This window comes from Cydia fagiglandana, chromosome 12 (genome assembly GCF_963556715.1).
Source record: "Cydia fagiglandana chromosome 12, ilCydFagi1.1, whole genome shotgun sequence".
Lineage (NCBI taxonomy): Eukaryota > Metazoa > Arthropoda > Insecta > Lepidoptera > Tortricidae > Cydia > Cydia fagiglandana.
Genome location: NC_085943.1, coordinates 15,815,313 through 15,836,096, shown reverse-complemented (window position 1 = coordinate 15,836,096; position 20,784 = coordinate 15,815,313). Strand labels below are relative to the sequence as shown.

General features: G+C 44.7%; 1 long non-coding RNA gene across 1 annotated transcript; it reads left to right on the top strand.

Moving 5' to 3' along the window:
• Positions 1–18,230: 18,230 nt before the first annotated feature.
• LOC134669265 (uncharacterized) lies at positions 18,231–19,564 on the top strand. The gene is made up of 2 exons (XR_010098891.1): positions 18,231–18,812; positions 19,409–19,564. It is a non-coding gene; the product is annotated as an uncharacterized LOC134669265 (long non-coding RNA).
• Positions 19,565–20,784: the final 1,220 nt, after the last annotated feature.

Here is a 20,784-nt window from a genome sequence, read left to right as displayed (position 1 = left end):
GGTTTTATTTAAACTATTTATTTATTTAATCGTATGGCATGTTTAAAAAAAATTAATACTTTACACTCATCACCCTCTTAGGATTCATCTTTAGTAAGAACAAAATAATCTCTATACATTTATAGAGATTATTAACATTACATTTAATGTTCCGAAAAGATGTGTCCCGCCTAGTTTCTTACCGGTGCGGTCGTGCCGTATTGGGATACCCTCTTCTTCTTGAAGTAGAGAGGCAGAGAATAATAAACTATGTTTATCTTATCTTTAATCGTTATTCATTATAGTACCTATGCTTATTACATTTACTCGTAGTATCTACTCGTAGTATATATTAAGTTCTATAGAACTTAAGGTAGTTACGTAAAGCGTGGAATGTAACATACTACAAACTCGTAGGAGCTGTAATTTTTCTGCTGCTACGTTCTTGTTTTAATAGTTGTAAATAATATTGATGCGAGATTAATTGCGAGTAATTTGAAATCACTATCAAATCAAAATCAGATTTTTAAAGTTTGAATACCCCTCCAAGATTATAATGGTAAATATCTTATTTGAATTGAAGGAAAATATTTTTAGTGTAAAAGCATAGATATGGGAGCTAAACTAAAAAATAAAAACAAAAATCGCATTTTAAACAATTCCAGTACATTTATCATTCAAAACGCCATAAATAACTCTATTCCAACATTACATTTTTACTTTAAACTAATTTACGGTTCCACTCACGTATTTTTAGATACCCACTCGTTTTTAGTTTTTTAGTCGAGATATGTCGCGCTAGTGACTAAAAATACGTGAGTAAAACCGGTAAAATAGCTTAAAGTTAGTACGTCTCACGACAGATTAAATTCGATTAAATTTTCAACACTAACAAGCATACAAATTGCGCATACATAAGTGCTAGAATTAAAAAGCAAAGACATTTTTATACTTAAAATATCTCCTGAAGGCGAAGAAATTCCGAACGGCATCATCGTAGCTCGTGCATTCCACCCGCGCCTCTGCGGGTGGCATATCATTGCACCGCTGAGCAATATAACTCTTGCCCTACTTCTTGAAGCCAGTGGCTTTGAGAAATTCTTAAATTTAGACTGCAGATTGTAGACTAAGAATTTACCTACAAACGAAAGTTTTTTAATGGATCATCATAATACATGTTAGCGACGCTACGACAAGGCGCGGATTAGTCTAAGCTAGATTTAAAATAAATTCGATTAAGGCTGTATTCGAAATAAAGATTTAAAGATAGGTAGGGAAACCGCGATTAGATTGTTAATAGTTATAAGGACTTGTAATATTCGTTAGTTAAGTCGTAAGCTCGTATTAAGTTTTAGGTCACCTAGTACGATAGGTAAAAAATGACTAAACTTATTTTCGGAGTCCTAAGTAATCCCTATAAACTAGGCAAATTAAGGTGCATTGAGTTCAGAAAACGGAGTTTTTTAAAAGCCGTAGCTCTTTTTTGGATCACGATACAGCTGCCATACATTCAATTAGCAAACTTGAGGGCTTTTTCTACTGATTAGAGTGATTAGAATCCTAAGTTTTTGACTTTTGCTCGATAGAAAACGATCACGAACATAGGTCTAAAACGGACTTTCAAGATTCGTAACAATTTGTGCACAAAAGATAAAAATATGAAAACTGCTTCTAATAACGCGCAATTGTATGCTTGAGCGACTACCAGGATTACTTTTTTTTTTAATTTCACATTCAATAAATAAGTTCCAAAATATGATATCAGCGGTTCCGTGCACGCAACTTCTTTGATCAGATGCCCGCTGGGCTCGGATCAAAGCACACGTATCGCAAATTTAATTAAAATGACAGTTGATTTTGGCATTTATTTCGACATTAAATCATATACATATACGAAAAAGTATACCAGTAGACAAATACTATTTAAAAAAACAGGGTAAATAATTATCATCAGATGGAGCTCGAATCTCATCTTAGATTTGATTTGTTGGGGCATAATGGTTGAAAAAGGCAGTAAACTATCTTAAAACAATACGATTCCAATATCATTTAAGTAATTTGCTCCTTGAAACCCGGCTTAGAATGAAAAAAGTTTGAAGACTCATACTTACTGATTGGAATTAATTTTTATTATGCTGGTATTAATATTGCATACCTATTTGACGTACTTTTGTACGTCAACGTCAATGAACTGTGAAGACAATGTTGTGATCTTGTATTTATGTTACAGTACTTTTGATCTTCAAATATTACCTATTAATACGGAACATTATGTAAATATTTCGTGTACTACTTGAAAATCGTGCAGTGGTAAACCTGTTTTGTTGCTGTGAGGTCCGTCTAAGATAGATGTATAATGCGGTTACGTACTGTTCTGCAAACCTTCATGAAATCAAGAATAAATAAACGGCTACGGTCTAGACTCAGTCCTAGCGAGTTTTTGCGGCTTGTGAGGCCGATATATACCTACTGGCCTACGAGGCTTACAGCCCAAAATCGCTGCGGCCTGGATTGTGATTGCCTGTGTATCGAGTGTTATACTAATTTACTATAAAATAAAACAAAGTTTTTAATTCAATGATATTCTGTGCATATTTAATTTTATTTTTTATACCTCGTCGCTAACAAACAAGCATACGGCCCGGCCCGTCTGATGATAAGCAATCTTCGTAGCCTTTGGACGCCTGCAACTCCATGCGCGTTGCCGAGTCTAACACTCCGCACCCCTCGTTGATAACTGGCAACCATACTCACCGGCAGGAAGGACACTATGAGTAGAGTCTAGTGCTAGTGTTATTTGGCTGCAGATTTCTGTAAGGTTGAGCTCTGCTCTAGATCTGGAATGACATCCGCTGTGCTGTGCCCTACCACACGAAGCAAGATGTCATTCTCAGTTCCCATTCCCATACCTCTCTTTGGACGTAGTTCAAGGACCAGAGGTATGTCCATATATTTTAAATATTTTCGTCTTAAATTACTATAGAGATTCAGAGTCTGAACATATAACCGTAAGTTTACCAAAAAATTGCCGTAACAGCTATAGGTACAGTCAGATGCAGAGAGAAAGAATCCGCCAAAATGAAAGTTCCACCCTGCCAGGACTTAATTTATTGATAAAGATAACCATATATTTATTTGCAAAAAATACATATAGTGATGAATATAGGTGGACAGTAATTTTGGATGCGTAGGGTAGAGCGGGGAGAAACGTAACACTTTGTACTTTGACCTTAGTTTCTGGTTAACCCTTATTATTTTGATGAGTTTAATGTATCATATATAACGTCAGTGCATGATCTGTACATTAACGTCTTGACTAACATTATAATTGTGTATTTTGTTTTTTAAAAATCCTTTTTTGTTACTAATCACCCCGTTGGCGTGCAGAAAGTAACACGTTGTGGGTCAAAAGTAACAAGACACAGTGGGCTGTAATTTAATATAATATGACATATCAAATCAAAATAAAAACCGGTCAAGTGCGAGTCGAACTCACGTCCCAAGGGTTCCGTACTGCACACATTTTTGAACGAGCGAGCAAAGCGAAGTTCTTAAGTACATTCAACTGTTTATTCAATTTGTCCACACACAGCTGGCTATCTTAGGATAGTTAGTTACCCATTTTTTTTGTTCAAGTATTATGTTAAGCATAAAGCCTACATTTTTTTTTCATTGTTAGGTGTATCTCTGTTAATTCAAGATAACAGGGCTATAACCGCGGAAATCGAAGCTCTAAGTTCGCAAATTGCTGGCATTTCTCTCTGTCACTCTAATTACCTACGGTTTCATTGGTGTAATAGAAAAATCCCCGCAATTTGCGAAATTCGATGGTCGCGATATACGGCAGTTCAGCCTTCTCACTTAGCTACTCGTACTTAAACCAATTATTTGTTCTGTTTGAGCACTAACCTCCTAAAGGTCATGCTTCGACCTTGCGTGGAGGTGCACCTCTCTCGGATGCGTCAGGCCTTCGGCCCAACGCAGAGCTTGGCCATCAACCTTCGCACTAGCTGTCCGCACCACGTTTCACGTAAACAATTGCGGTTGTGGCCCTGACAGAGCTTATCCACAATTCTTATTATCAAGACCTGCTCACGCTTAGTTGCAGACTTCTTACGCGTTTTTCCAGTAATGTATAGGTATTGGGCCCAATCGCTTAGGGGTCATCCATTAATTACGTCACACGAATTTCTAGGTTTTTTGACCCCTCCCCCCCTCCTTGTCACATTTCAGACGCACGGCCGGTTTCCATCCTTACTTGGTAGATATTCCACCAATTCGCATGAAGCGCTTTGCTTCTACTTTCCTTATGCGCACTGCCAAGGAATGGAATTCCTTGCCGGCGTCTATATTTCCGTGTTCTTATAACCCGGCAACCTTCAAATCAAGAGTGAACAGGCACCTTCTGGGCGAGCTCGCTCCATCGTAGGCCACGTCTACGCCTCGGCTAGTCTGTGGCCATGAGTAAGGCCATTCATAATAATAATAAAAAAAAAAAAAACTTGGTCACATTTGGCAAACCCCTCCCGGTGTGACGTCACATTTTTTCTACGAAATCGCCAAATCGAATTAAGTAAGCACCTAAGTATTATAAATATTTTTGACGATATAAATATTAGAAATGATGACTTACGGCTCCGAAACGTGGTCTTTCACTATCGGCCTCATCTCAAAACTCAAAGTCGCTCAACGAGCTATGGAGAGGGCTATGCTCGGAGTTTCTCTACGTGATCGAATCAGAAATGAGGAGATCCGTAGACGAACTAAAGTCACCGACATAGCCCACCGGATTAGCAAGCTGAAGTGGCAATGGGCAGGCCACATTGCACGCAGAGAACATGGCCGATGGGGTCGAAAAGTGCTCGAGTGGAGACCACGGACTAGCAAGCGCAGCGTAGGACGTCCACCCACAAGATGGACAGACGATCTTGTTAAGGTCGCCGGAAGACGCTGGATGCGGGTCGCTTCCAGCCGGCACGTATGGAGGTCCAAGGGGGAGGCCTATGTTCAGCAGTGGACGTCTTATGGCTGAGATGATGAAATATTAGTAATTTTATAACCCAACACTGCTAAGGAAAGAAAATTAAACGAATAAAAACGATTATCGTTTTAAAAACTTGTTATTTAAATGACCCCTTAGCAAAAGATAGAACAAAATCGACAATCTCCTTTCAGGGGAGCATGCACTTGTCGGAGGCTCCGGGCCTTCAGGGCTTTCGACCTTCGCATTCAGACAATTGAACTATAATTGTTCTGTGTTTGAGCACTAACCTCCCGCAACTCGGCCTTCGGCCGTGCGTTTTAAAAAGCCTCTGAGGGATGCTTGGGCCTACGGCCCTACGCGTAGCTCGGCCATCGGCTTTCGAAAAAGCTGTCCACAGCTAGTTTCACGTAAACCATTACGGCTGTGTCCTTAAAACAGCCCAACCGCGTTTTCTTTCTTAAGTCCGGCTCACGCTTGACTCTAGATTTCTAATAGGTTTTCCTGTCATCTAGAGGTAGTAGGTTGTGTATTTTTTTTTTTTTCAAAATTTTAGACCCTATATTATCGGAGATAAGGGGGGGGCGGTAATTTTTTGCCTATTTTCTTAAATAATTTCTAAACTGTTTTATATAAAATTATAAAAAAATATATATTTGAGATCCTCAAAATAAGCCCTTTTAATATGTAACACGATATGGTTTGCAAAACTTGGTTTTCCAATTTTCTCATATTCCCCTTAAAATAGCCCCCTATACTTAAAATTCATTTGTTTATATTACATGTCCGTCTTTGGGTAGCAGACTTCCATATGTGTACCAAATTTCAACTTAATTTGTCCAATAGTTTTGAAGCAAATTGGCTGTGACAGACGTATAGACAGACGCACGAGTAGGCGTCACAAACCCGGTTTCACCGAAATCGAAAAAACCGGAAAAACCGGGTTTACAGCCAATTCTCAAAACCGGGTTTTTACTTTAATAAAACCGGCTTTTTCGAGTTTTTCGATTTTACACTTTTGTAAACATAGTTTCATTATTTTGAAGAGCAAATTAAAAAAACAATACATTATACGCACTAATTGTATAAATGAACAGCTTTTTAGTCTCCAACGTTATATCTATTTGCCCAGTTTTGCAGATAGACTGCTTTGATGGTCCTTGAAGTTAAGGCTTCAATCCAGGATGCTTCGGAGATATTTAGGAAGAAAGTTGTGTCGGAGAAGATTGCCTCTGAATTTTAATATCAGCTCCGTGTTGGCTAGTTTGTTGCACTGGTGAACGCAGAACACCTCGGTCTTGGAAGGGCAGGGGCACAAACGCCACTGAGAGAAATAGTCATCTAATAGATCCAGGTCCTTTTCCAGGATATTTAGTTCAATTTTCAAGCTGTCTTTTTGTGTCACAAGGGCATCATCAGCATAAGCAAACTTCCGCGATGTGGTGTTAGGCAGGATACGACTCAGACCTTTTCAGACCTATGACAACTAATACTAGGCTGTGTTGAGAGTGTGGAAAATCCGCTAGCGCGTACAGCTCGGCGGCCACTGGGGTACCGTCTATTGCTCTTGTTGTGAAGACTAGGTCCGGGTTCACTTCTCCATCGAGCTGATTTGAAAGTTCCTTTGCCTTTGTGAGAAACGACTAAAACAGTGTTGTTTTGTTCCTATCTGCCCAGTCCATGATCGCCTTCTCGTTGGCGTCAGATTTCCTTTATCCCCAGCCGGTATGGTGGCTATTCAAGTCTCAAATGTAAAGGGATGGGTGTTCCAAGTAAGGAAGGCGTGGAGTATGCCAGCAGCTACGTGGAGAATTATATATGCTGCATATCCGCGTTCCGCCGATTTGAATAATCGTGGTGGCGATATTGTTGCCATCGATGTTATTTGAAATCACGTTGACCAGGGCAGTAAGAGAAGACCGGCCGCATGTCGAAGTTCTATATTAATTGTTTACGGTATTATAATGCCGCTACCAAATCAAATCCCGGTATTTTATCTCGTTTAGCGAGTTGGGCATCATCAGCGGTGTATTTCCAGAAGGAGGACTATGTCAACACCGTTGTCATATAATAGGTTGCTTAGGCAAACCGGTTTAGAATTACTGCTTAGTTAAAAACTTTATTGATGGATTTGGATTGATTTATTGATATGGTCTTGGTAAAGTAAATAGAAATGTCGTGGAAGACGTAATATCAAAACATTGAACCTAAAAATAATTGCTTATTTTACAAATTATACGTAAGATCGAAATCACCGAAAAAACCGAAAACCCGGTTTTGCAATCTCACAAAAACCGAAAAACCGGTTTTATAAAATACGCACGGTTTTGTGACCCCTACGCACGAGTGATCCTATAAGGGTTCCGTTTTTTCTTTTTGAGTTACGGAACCCTAAAAGTACCTACTAATCATGTAAATTATTATTGATAACACACTTTAATATTTGCATTTCAACTACATAAACATTAGTATTTTAAGAAAACAAATCAATATTAATTCCACGTTAGAAATTGTTTTTATTTCAAGTGATGAGATCAATTATTGTCTTATAAACATGTTATCTAATCAGATAATTCAGGGGTCAGAGTTTTTTCACTTACAAATATGGCATACATCGTTTACTTATATGGCATAGATCCAATAGGTATATTGTATGGGATGTAAATGTTACTTTTGTATGGCTTTGTTACTTTTGTACCCGACCGCATTTTTCTGAAAACATGAAAGATATCTTTGAATTTGAAACGCAACGTGTGCGAGAAAAATAAATTGCAATCAATCTAATCAATATCCCTTCGGGTGGCAGGGCCTCCGGTTGAACGGTAGGAAAAATGGCGCGGCCATTTTTAAAACATGCCCCTGCGTGGCAGAGGCCGGGAGCCAGACACTCCCCAATTAGCAGTGAACTGGGAGACGGTTCCGTCACAACAAGCCTGTGTGTGGCAGAGACCGTCTCCCGGCCTCTGTGCGACGCCGTATTTTGCGCCTAAAATAAAACCATTAAAACTATGCCTTGCTTGCTCACTTTTGCAAGATGCACTCTTCATTAAACAAGGATGGTATTCCTTAAAGGTTGAATTCCCGCGTAAAATAATGTTTTTTAGAAATGGCGTGATGTTCACGCCCCACCAGACCTCGTACGCACCGACCGTCGACATTCAGAAACCAGAAATTTATTTGCTAACAACATTGTCCTTACAAAGGTACACAAATGGAATACGCAGTGATAAAAAGTGAAATAAACTGTGTGAATCGTGTTAAATGTAATGTTTTGTCATAAAGTCTGCTTTTTTTCAATCAATTGTTTTATTTCCTAATTATACATATCTTTATACATGAAAGAAAAAATAATTGGTAATATGAGATTTGATCAAGTCCAGCATAATTCAAATAAATATAATGAAATTCATTGGTACCTATACAATCAAAAAAGCTATTTTATGCTGAATTCAATTCAATCATACATATTTTTGAGAATTGGTCAAATTTCTAGCACACGTCAAATTCGCGATGACCACCCATGGAGGCGCCGCCACTTGACGTATATTTTTCTAAATTTGCCGCACCACTCAACTTCAAGCCACCGTTAAATCTGAGGCGCCGCCATTCAACGGCTTGTTATATCTGTCCATCTCCCGGCTCCCCGCCACCATAGAGACCTAGCCAGACAATGCCACTCTAGGGGATATGCAAATATTCAGAAAATGTATGAATTTTAATACAACATAAACATCAAAGAACTAAAAGTCAAAAAACGTACTTTTGATTCGAAAAATTTTGCGTCACGTTGCGTCCTCTCACACAACCTAATAGCACGTGGCGCTCGTTTCGACTGAATGCGCTGACTGAGTGAAGGGGGCACCACTGTCTATCGCTTAATAGCAGCGGAGTGGTATTTTGTCTATTAGATAAACCTACAGAGCAATAGTTACTTTCCACCCGCAGTTACCTTTGTCCCCGCTCTCCCCTATATTTCACTTGAAGAAGCATGCAAATTTTGCTTAGTAGCTAGGTAGTATAACTAAATATATACAAATTGAAGCTAAGCTAAGGTAAGTTATATAATAATAATATCATCGGAATACACATATGATTTTAATGAAATTGTCATTGAATTGATTTGTGCCTTATCGAAAGCCCTATTAATTAGAGTAGTACCTAAATAACTTTTTTCATTTGACGACTTCTGTATTTATTCGGTTTATTTAGTTCGAGTATCTAATGAATTCGATTATTTAGTTAATTTACATTTAAGTACGTCACATGTGACATGAACAGACAAGGAGAGCAACATAAAATATATTGTTTTGTCTTCCTTCTTTCAATGGAACTTTTTTAGAGTTTCTCTTCCTCAAAGGAGGCTAGTTGTTAAGACGAAACTCAAAATACTCTCATTTGCATCTTAAAAAAAATAGGATGGGTCACTGACCTGTCCCGGTAAAGTGAGGTAGTGTGCGTGACGTGTGCTTGTGTGTGAAATGGGGTAATTTGACAGAATCTGAAAATTTTCCCCGGGCATACCTCACCTTAATGTAGACGCTGCCATTGGTCAACCAAAGTGGGCGGGTCATGACAAAGAAGTCGCGAAATGAAAGGGATAGCACGATACGTTCCCATTGGTCGATCAAATCCAGGCTTAGCGCGACAGTATAGCGCAATTTTCACTATGAAACTAACATGTTTCCTTTAATAGGTCATTATCCGTTAGAGTTACATCATGACAATGTTTGTAAATATTGTAGGTAATTAGCCTAGTTACCCAGTAAGATAAGAATCGTAAGGCGAAACAAGTAAACAAAGCCCTGCGAGCGGGCAAAGGGGTAATAAAACGTCTATTGTTCGTGATCCATAGGCCTTTTGTTATCGCTTGTAGGTTACGTCGAAGGGATTACCGAGCTCGTTATTGTTTATTTTTGTAGCTAAGTAACGTGTTTAACTATTTGTAATAGTTTTAAGTCGATAGTTAATTAGATATTTGTAATATGAGTCGCGAAGCGATACGGAGGTAATGAAAATTCACCCGAAAATGACCGTATTGAGTAACTAGCCAATCATAGGCCAAGAAAAACCGCGAATTAAAACGTGATTTTATCTCCCTATCGAAGGTGATTCTCTTTCGTGATTTTTTGTATAAAAGCCAGACGGCATCGCTTCGGATCGTACAGTTATCCAGCAGCAGCCAAAAGGGAAAAAAGGAAAAAAGGAAGAAAACTGAAGAAAGCCTGAGGGATCCGAAGCTGTACCGCCTAATCGTTATAGGAGCATTTTTATATGAAGAACGCCGATAATAAAAGTCAGTTTATACTCGGAATCTTTTAATTAATCGTCGGGGGCGATCGAGGACAATTCGTTGAGGGCTTCGCATTACGGTGCATCAGAGTCTGGGCCGGCTGCGGTTTCGAGCGAGGCGCCAGTAGACCAGTTACCTTCTCCAACTGCTATCGTCGGCTATATTGGACGTTGAGAGTTCAATATTTTCTGGTCCTTCGAACCGGATCTACTGTCAGCGCACCGGGACGTCGTGTTCAAGACTACAGTACCTGCGAAGCAACTGTACAAATGACTGACAAAATGGTCATTACGCGTTCGAGGAAGGCAGCGTCGGTGCAGAGCGACGAGGATAGGCGACGTTATCTGGCTGAGGGCACGGCGGCCGCGGAAAGGGCTGCCCGCGCCGAAGCGGAAAGGGCAGATGGCGCCGAGGCGGCGCGCCCGCTACTGACACCTATATCGTCGGCCGACGCGCTTAGCGATCGTCCGCGGGCCGCTAGCGCTGAACCGTTTGGCGCGGCGACCGCATCACAGAATACCTTCAGGCCACAAGGGACCCCCTCGCAAGATAATACACTGTTGTGGAGCAGGGAGCTCCGCAAGCGGTTACGACGACTTGCGAGGCCCACACCGTTACCAGTGCGACGGGCGAAGGCGAAGCCCAAAGATGTCGCATCTACGCAGCAACAGGGAGTCACTATGGAGTCGAGCACACCGTATGCCCCTGCACCCAGTCAATCCGTACATTCGTGCGCTAGTACGGTCATCGAGGCTAGGCTCTCTCAAGTCGAGCTTGAAGCGAGCGAACGTCTAGCGGAGATACAGCGAAAGGAGTTGCAGATCGAAGCCGACTTAATAAAGAAGAGGCTAGAAGCACAAAAATCGCAGATTCGAGCGGAAGGAAGTGTAGGCGCAGTCTCAGTCGTAGGGGACGTCGAGCCACAACAGAAGCGGATCCTGAAGTGGATAGACGACTCTCAGGACGATAAGCCGCTAACCGAACATATCGAGAAGAGGTTAGCCAACGAGCCACCACCGGACTACGAGACTCCTAGACGGCCTACGCGGGACGAGCGACATATGCGACGCCGCTCACCGAGCCGCGAGGAGCGTCAACGGCGATCGGAATCGCCACCGGAGGAGCCCCGTACGCCGCACACGGCGCGTACGCAACATACGGAAGGCACAGTTGCGGAGTCTATGCTGCACTTGTTCGAGAAGATGCAGATGGCGGCTCGCCCGGCACCTAAGGATATCTTCGAGCTACCTCACTTCTACGGCGACGTGAGCGAGTGGCGAAGTTTTTACAATACCTACGTCGAGACTACGAAGCGCTACAAGTTCACCGATTACGAGAACGTTGCAAGACTGCGTATGGCGTTACGCGGGGACGCTAAGATGTGCGTGTCACATGTCCTGTCTACAGCTACTCGTCCGGACATGGTTATACGTATACTGAAGAAGCAGTTTGGCCGAAGCGAGGTGCTTTTGGATAAAGCAATCGAGGACCTACGAAGACTGCCACCGTTGGGGCCGAGTGCGAACGACCTCAACACGTTTGCAATCAAGATTAGTAGTACTAGTAGTGTCATTCGGTACCCTTTTGAAGGGGTGCGAGAGGCCTCTTCCGCCTTCCGGCTGCGGAGGCTGTCTCCGGTCGCGCCCCACCTTGTGGGGCGGTCAGTCGCTCGTCGTTTTGGGGACGGCTGTGTGTCCATTGTGGGCCAGCTTTCTCGCTACCGGCCGTTTATCCAACCCCGCGACCCCTAGCCCGGTGATACCGTTTGAGCGGGGCCGGGCGTCGGGGAAGCAGGGAAGGCGACCGGCAGCTTAGGCTGGCGTGTGCGTCGTGCCTACGGTTGTGTAGGCGGCATCCGGTGTGGTGAGTGCGTGTTTTCTTCTTCTTCTTCTTCTTCTGTGTTGGTGTGTAGGAGGGCTCGGGGGAGATGCCGAGATTGCCGAGCCCCGCGTTGGTCCGGCGGGCGCGCGTGATGGGGCGCGATCCCGCGTATGTGTTCGTGGTCGGAGTTGTCCGCGCGGTCCAACATGCCCCGCGCGAGACGCTCGATGACGAAGTCTTCCAGGCTGCTGCTCCACTTCAGGTACTCGACGATGGCTGCGTTGCTGACATACCGCGTTGCCCCGACGATGGTCCGTAGCGAGAGGGTCTCCTGACGCCTCAAGTTGGCCCTGATGGTCCTGCAACAGAAAGAATACCAGGCTGGTGAAGCGTATGTTAGTCGAGATCGCACGTAAGCTTTGTACAGACCGAGTTTGGTCCGTACGGGAAGCTTACTGCGCAAGACCGGGCGGAGGTTCATACGAGCGGTTTTCGCTCGTATGATCGTCGCCGCGACGTGCTTCTTCATGTTGAGCCTCCTGTCTATGGGGGTGCGTCCCACGAGATATAACTACATAATATATAATTTCATATTAATAACATTCACAAGATATAATGAACGTCTGCTATAACATCAAAATCAATATTTTTATTAGGAATAACGGTCAATTAACATAATACTCATTTTGTATAATGACTTTTTATATAACACTCAAATACTCTAAATTCAGTTTATATAACATACATAACGTATATCGATCATAGTATATACTATCTTTTAGTATACTGATTATAAAATATAATAGCGTATGATATACTAAATAGGTTATAACTCCTACCCCTACAGAAAACAAACTGCTGCCAGAAAAGTAGGTTAGGTTAGGTTAGAACTGCGACCCCTACAGAAAACAAACTGCTGCCAGAAAAGTAGGTTAGGTTAGGTTAGAACTGCGACCCCTACAGAAAACAAACTGCTACCAGAAAAGTAGGTTAGGTTAGGGTAGAACTGCGACCTCTACAGAAACCAAACTGCTGCCAGAAATGTAGGTTAGGTTAGAACTGCAACCTCTACAGAAAACAAACTGCTGCCAGAAAAGTAGGTTAGGTTAGATTAGAACTGCGACCCCTACAGAAAACAAACTGCTGCCAGGAAAGTAGTTTAGGTTAGGTTAGAACTGCGACCCTTACAGAAAACAAACTGCTGCCAGAAAAGTAGGTTAGGTTAGGTTAGAACTGCAACCTCTACAGAAAACAAACTGCTGCCAGAAAAGTAGGTTAGGTTAGGTCAGAACTGCGACCCCTACAGAAAACAAACTGCTGCCAGAAAAGTAGGTTAGGTTAGGTAAGAACTGCGACCCCTACAGAAAACAAACTGCTGCCAGAAAAGTAGGTTAGGTTAGGTTAGAACTGTGACCCTTACAGAAAACAAACTGCTGCCAAAAAAGTAGGTTAGGTTAGGTTAGAACTGCGACCCCTACAGAAAACAAATTGCTGCCAGAAAAGTAGGTTAGGTTATACAATATGAGCATTATGCATTTTGGTGTTAGATGTTTTGAGTAATATACATTATAAATCTGAGATATTATGAACGTTATACATAATGATCATTATATACAATGATATTATACTTAAATAACGGTATACTTAACAAACGTATATATTTTGATGTTATATCTAACGTTCGTTATACACCTTGAACGGTATACAAAACAAACTTATACAATATGAGCGTATATAATATGAATATTATAGTATAAGTTCTTATGTCTTATATTACTTACCCGTCTATGGTCACCCCCAGGTATTTCACTGTGGGTGACCATGTCAGTGGCTGGCCTAGAAGGAAGGGAGGTGGGGGCAGGATCCTGGCTGCCCCTGTGATGAGCGCTTGCGTCGTGCCCACGTTGACTGATAGCCTCCATTTGGAGAGCCAGTCAGGAAGGGCGTCGAGCGTCGGCTGGATCTTGGAGACTGCGTGCGGCATCTGGAAAGAAGAAGCAAAGTAAGCGGCGTCATCTGCGAATAGGGCTAGTTGCGCTTGTCCTACGACTGGAATGTCGTCGGTGTAGCGCGCGTAGCATGCGGGCGACATGCAGCTCCCCTGGGGGACGCCTGCCTGTATCGGGCGTTCCTCTGACAGTGTGCCTTCCACTTGAACGTGGAAGCGTCGGTCTGCCAGAAATGAAGCGATGACTCTCACAATGCGGCGAGGGGCTGTGGACAGAGAAAGTTTATATATTAGACCTTCGTGCCAAACTCGATCGAACGCTTTCTCCATGTCTAGGAGGACAGCGACTGTATACTCCTTTTTGTTGAGCGCCGTGCCCATGTGGTGTAGCACGCGGGTGAGCTGCAACGTGGTGGAGTGTTGAGACCTGAAACCAAATTGCTCCGGCCTGGGTGTCAGGTGTGGCGAGAGGTGCCGGAGCAGCAACCTCTCGAACACCTTTGATAGGTTGCATAGCAACGTGATGGGCCGGTAGTTCTCCGGCTTTCTTCTGTCCTTCCCGGGCTTGGGAAGGACTATGACCCGTCCGGACTTCCAGATGGTGGGGAAGTGCCCCGACCGTAGGATCCCGTTGAACAGGCGCGCCACTGCCGCTAAGGAGTTTAGCGGCAGTTGGCGGAGCGCCATGTTTGGGATCTCGTCGGGGCCCGGCGCCTTCTTCGGCTTGCAGTGACGTCTGATTGTCGCCTGGACCTGTGAAGGAGAAAAATAAAGTGGATCATCGTGGGTCTCAACGGGCACGCTGAGGTAGTCTCGAACGTGCCGCACGATGTCCGCTGTGTGTTGCGGGTCGGTGTCGGGGAATGGCCTGAATTGCCGCTCAAGGCTGCGAGCGAGTATTTCCGCTCTGTCCTTGGCCGCGTATTTCGGTTTCCCGTCGGTGTCGTCCACTAGGGGCCGTATCGGCTCGGGCGTCGTGCTGAGTTGTCGGCATAACCTGTGGATGGAAGGAACGTGATCAGTTAGGCTATCGATGTGCGCTTCCCAGCTTGCAGCTCTGTGCTCGCTGAGTTTTACCCTTAACAGTCGCTCGAGACTATTGAGCTCAGCCTTGACCGACTGAGCCCTAGTCCTTTGCCACTGTTTCCTGTACCAGCGCTTTTTCTCCAAAAGCGCTTGAAGCGGCCTCGGGAGCGGCTTGCGCCGGTCCGAGGGCGGGATGATGTGGGTGGCGTTGTCGAGGGCCGCCTTGATGTCCCCGGTGATTGTGGCTGCTGCTGCATCGACCTCTTCTGCGGTCGATATGGGACCTGTACGGGGAGATTTTACCATGGCTTCTGTAAAAGCCGTCCAGTCGTAGCGGCGTCCTGGTCCCCTGTTGAGCCTCGTTGTCGCCTCGTCTGCGATGGTCAGGAGCACCGGCCTGTGGTCGGAGGTGAGATCGTAAAATACCTGGTGCCTCATGAGTGAGTTGACTCCGCGAGAAATCGCAAAGTCGATTGTGGTGCCGCGACAGAGCGGGTCTCTGTCGTGGTAGTGTGTGGGCTCGTATGGCCCGTCCACTACCAGATCGAGGTCCTCCACGATCTGGTAGATGATGTTTCCCGGATGGGAATGCGCGGACGAGTTCCAAGCGGGGTGCTCGGCGTTGAAGTCCCCGGCCAGGATGGTCGGCACGGGGGAGTCCACCAGCAGCCGCTTGAGGTCGGCTCGGATCTCTGCCGGCCGGCCGTTTCCGCAGGGCCTGTAGATAGCAAACAAACGCAGGTTATGCCTTTGTAGTTTGATATCTATCCCCAGTGCGGATAGTGATGTCGGCTGCTGCTCGATATCCACCGGTTGGTGGATGATTGACATCTTGACGATGATTGCGAGGCCTCGGTATGGGCGCCCGTTTTCGGGGTTCTCCTGGTCGAGGCGGTACACGATGTAACCGCTGGCTTTGAGCGTCAGTGACGCTTTTAGAAACGTCTCGCAGATCAGCATGATGTCGATGTCCTGGTTGTGGAGAAAAGTACGGAGGTCATTAATTTTACCAGTTAATGACTGCGCGTTCCAATACACAATTCTTAGCTCTTTCTCTTTTAGGCCGTAAGAGAGAGTGCAGCTGGCGAATAACTTGCGTTATTGCTGAGAGGGCGAGCTAAGCTTGATTTTGGTCAGGCTTAGCTCGCCCGCCAGGTTGCGGGCGGCGGGTCGGCGGGCGGCGTGTGTGGGAGCGGGTGCCCCCCCTCCAGTTGCGCAGCTCCTGCAAATAAATTGCGCACTGCTTGTGATTGCCTGGGTGGTCCATCAGGCAATTGGCGCACGTAGCTGGCTCGTCCTTGGGTCTCGTGCACTGGTGGGACAGGTGCGGCAGTGCGCACTTGACGCAGCGCACCGGTCGGTGGCATCCATGATAGGAATGCCTAAATCCCTGGCACCGATAACATTGCGGTGGCCCGGGTTTACCTCGCCAAGGTTCGACACGAACCTTGGTGTTGATGTTTGCGATGCTGGTGAGGTCGAGAAAACCTGGGTTTTCTCGCTCCGTCCCGTCGAGTTGGACGAAGAAGATGGTGCCTCCGCGTCCTCTACCTGTAGAGATAAGACGAGCGTGTGATACTGAATACCCCTCTTTGGCACAGGCGTCCTTCACGTCCTGCACCGACATGGTTGACGGCAGGCCGCGGATAGCGGCCTTCATCGGCAGGGTCGACTTCTCCGGGTGCTTGACGAACTGGATCCGGGGGTCGAGCTTCTGCTCCTTGCCGAGGTAGGCGAATACCACTCGGTATTCCTCGGCGGTCCTGGGGTAGAACCGTATCCCGGTCGGTTCGACGTTCTCGGTTTTGGCCTTAAAACCGAGACGCTCGTTGATGGCCTCCAGGTGGCGGGCCGAGTCTGGGAGGACCTCGACCAGAATCTGGGGCGGTTTGGCCCTTTTGGCCGGCGGCTGCGGCTGCTGCTTCCTCTTCTTGTTGGCTGCGGAGTCTGTGGGCAGAGAGGTAGCGGCTTTAGGTGGGGCTTTTGTTGCGGCCGCGTACGTGTCGGTGTTTGCTACCGGTTTAGATAGCAACACTTTGCGTGGCGGGGCCTGGTGCGAGCCGCCGGCGGCGGGTGTGGATGGAGCGGCGGTGTCCATCGGCTGCTGCTGCTGAGAGTCCTGTGGGCAGACGACGGGTTGAGTAGGACCGCGCGACACAGGAGTGATGCGGTTACATTCCCGCTTCTCCTCCTGTGGCGGCGGGCTGTCCTCTTCCCGTCGTCTCTTCTGTTGGCGCGTCCCAGAGTGCGCCAACAGGGTTGAGAGGAGGGCCGCCTCGAGCGGACCGAGAGTACAGCTGTCTAGCGATCCCCGAGCTACTCTGTCGAGTTTCTCGAATATCGCCATCCAGGCGCCCCCGGTCATCTCGAGGCCGGCCTGTGGCCGGCACGGCGACTGGCGGCGGCGTTGCGGTGAGTGGGCCGGCGTGACAAGTCGACACCTGTCAGCCGGTTGCGGCGTGACAGGTCGCGACTTGTCGGCCGGCTGCGGCGGCAGCGGGCTCTCGGCACGTGGTGAATGCCTAGCACGTGGTGATAAATCAAGCGGCGATAAATCGCCACATGGTGAATCACCACGTGTTAGGTCCCCATTGTCGATTGACCGCTCTGGCTCCTCGGCCTCAGGCGACCCAGAGCTTCGCTGATCCTCAGCGTCTGGACCCTCGCCGGAATCGTCATCGGAGTCAGCGAAGTCAAGAAACTCTTGTGAGTCTCTGCTTGACACCGTTGACCCCGTGTAACTACCGTACGCGGGCAGACGCTTTGGATCGTCAAAGTCCGGTATGACCGTGGGACCGGTGAGCATGAGCAGGCCATCGGCTGGGGGTTCCACCACCTGCGCCGGAGCCGATGCTGTCGCTGTGTCCTCCTCCGGGGCGGCCTCCGTCGTCTTGGTGGGCGTCTTGTCGTTGCCCATGGTGAGGGCGCGTGTGTGCGGCGTCGGCGTAGGTTGACCTGGAAAACAACAGATGTGAGTACAGGGTGGTATATGGCTAGCGCCGGGTGTGTCCGGGCTCTCGCCCCGCTTGTGGTTTGTGTTGTCACCGTAAGGTATCCACCAACAAACGGCCACTGCTAACGCTTGGGGCTTGGGTTGTCACCGTAAGGTATCCGCCAGCAAACGATCACTGCGAAAGTGGTCTTTTCGACACTGGGGCACACTAACAATGATACTTACAGCCGTATTCATAAACAGTTAGAGCATTGATCATCAGTTGCTGATAACCGGATGTCACAAAACGTGATTCATAAACACTTTTTAGCGCTAAACAGTTGATCATCTCTTTATTAAATCCTCGGAAAGTTATGGAGCCGTGGACCCTTCTTTATCTGTTTATTATCCCTAAAATACAAGATGGCGGTCACAAAACAGCTGATTTTGACAAGACAGCATTTCACAAATTAGTGCAAACGTCGATGAGACATGTATCGTAATTTAGTGATTTGGGTGTTCTTTTTGTTTAAAAAACGTCTAAATTTAATAAATGAGTGGTTTAATATGTGTAAATAAGGAGATAAACCATTACATACCTAGATATAGTGCGCAAATAGCGGGAAACCTAGATATTGTGCCTTTGCTAGGAGTTGTTTGCACGATTGTATGTCGCATTCATCAAGATGCAAGCAATTTATGCGATACGAACTGTTATACCATAAGACTAGACTTCTACGACTGGGGCACCGGCGTCGGATAAAGCACCTCACCAACCTATATACCTATCATAAAAGAATGAAAACTACTCCCGGAACTCCTACAGCGCAAAGAAGTGAGTATACCTACTTTTGTTTCATACTCATTACCTGCCATAAAACGCTGATTTATTATAAGATCACGGTATTCTCAAGCTCTAACTAAAAAGTATTAATTGCGCACATATTACATAGCAACCTGTAAGGGCACAGCAATACTGAAGATACTTAATTGAATAATATGGGCAGGTATATAGGTACCTTTGTTGTGGGACGTATCATATTCCAATTTGTAGGTGTATTATCATTATCACTATAAAAAACATAAACTGTGGTTGGCCTACTTTGGTTGGATTTCTAGGCACTGTTAATGCTGCCGCTGCACTGAATGCTGTGTGGTGCTATTTGCTATGAAAGAAGGGTGTACTCGGTTAATTGGTATTAATGCTAGCATACTTGAGTTCTGTGTTGAAGTCCACACTGAGCAGAGTTAATTTTTTACATTGTGATAGATAAATAAAACAAGTTCATGAGTTTTTAACTGAGATTTTTATTATAACATATCAACATATTTCATGTGTTAATTTAGGGAAATCAAACAACCCACTTAAATAAAACAATTTTATTACATTTGACAATCATTAAACTAGTTAATATTTTTTCTTTATTTCAGTACAACCAACTTCATTTGATGGCGGTGTGCAGGCCGGTTAGATGCCAGAAGAGTGTGGCCTCCGGATTGTGTAGCCAGCTCCGGACAAATAGCTGATGATGGAATACTCACAACCTGAAAAGAACACAGTTTCAATTAATATACTCATTGAATCAACCTATATCATCTTTTATTTTAAGCTTAAGTATAACATCCTAATGGATATGGCAATATGGAATAATTTCCATATTGTTGTGGTAACTATATGGAATAATGGATCTCCATCCAGGCAGAGATTCTGTTGTTGTTTGTCAATACCATAGCTATCTCACAGCAAAACTAAAGAATTACATACATGTCTGTTTTGTTCATACATACTTCTACCTAGCGTACCTACAGACACTGTTTCTTACCGGTAATTGTAGTTTGATAAAATGAAATTATACAATAATAACAAAGTTATGAATTGAAACGCTAATATACTTTTAAACAAATAATTAACCTACACAGGTGTGTTATGATTGATAAGTACCTTATGTAAAAATCGGTTCTCTTATTTATCGCCGAAAATGGTATGGCCGATTATCACTTCCCAACTCACGTTTGGCGGAATTTCATTTCGCCGAATTTTCATTTCCCAAATTATCAAATGGTTTTTTTTTATTTGCCAACCGCACAGTTACCAACTAAACGTTTGGTCTGTGTTTTATAATGCCTATTTTCAAAATGCCAACTTTCATGTCGTAGAATGTTTTAGTTGGCATAATATACACTTAGTTGTTTATTGTCTACCAATTGTTTCATTTGGTCAGACTGTGCCAAAGTGGGGCCGTTTTGTAGGAATAACTTTTCTCTAAAATCAAAAATGGCCGAGATATTTGACACGAAAGTTGGGATATTTGACCCGGAAGTTACTGTGTAATTACGTTTTTTAGGTTGTTGAAAAAAAAATAACCTCGAAGACTAAGGCGGGAGCAAGCTCCCGCCTTAGTCTTCTAACCTAACCATGTCCAAGTCGGCTCTGCCCAGGAAGGTCTTGCTCGCTCGCTTCGCTCGCTCGCTGCCACTGGCTTCAAATATTAAAATATACATTTTAAAAATTATTTTTTGATTTTTTGGTATGTATCTTTTTCTTATTTGTAACTTGTCTAATGTATGAAAAGCGAACTGTAGCTTCAACGAAACGTTATTCGTCCAAGAGTTGTTCGACCAAGTGAAAGATTTGACAAATGATAAGTCTCCCAAAAGTTTAGAGGCGTTATAATAATCTGCTATACAATAATTCTACCAATTGAAACGTTGTCATACAAAAATTTGCTAATCGTTAGTTGTCAAAGTGAAACGTCGGCGAAACGTTGGTTGGCAAATGAAATTCCGCCAAAGATAGTTCTGCGAAA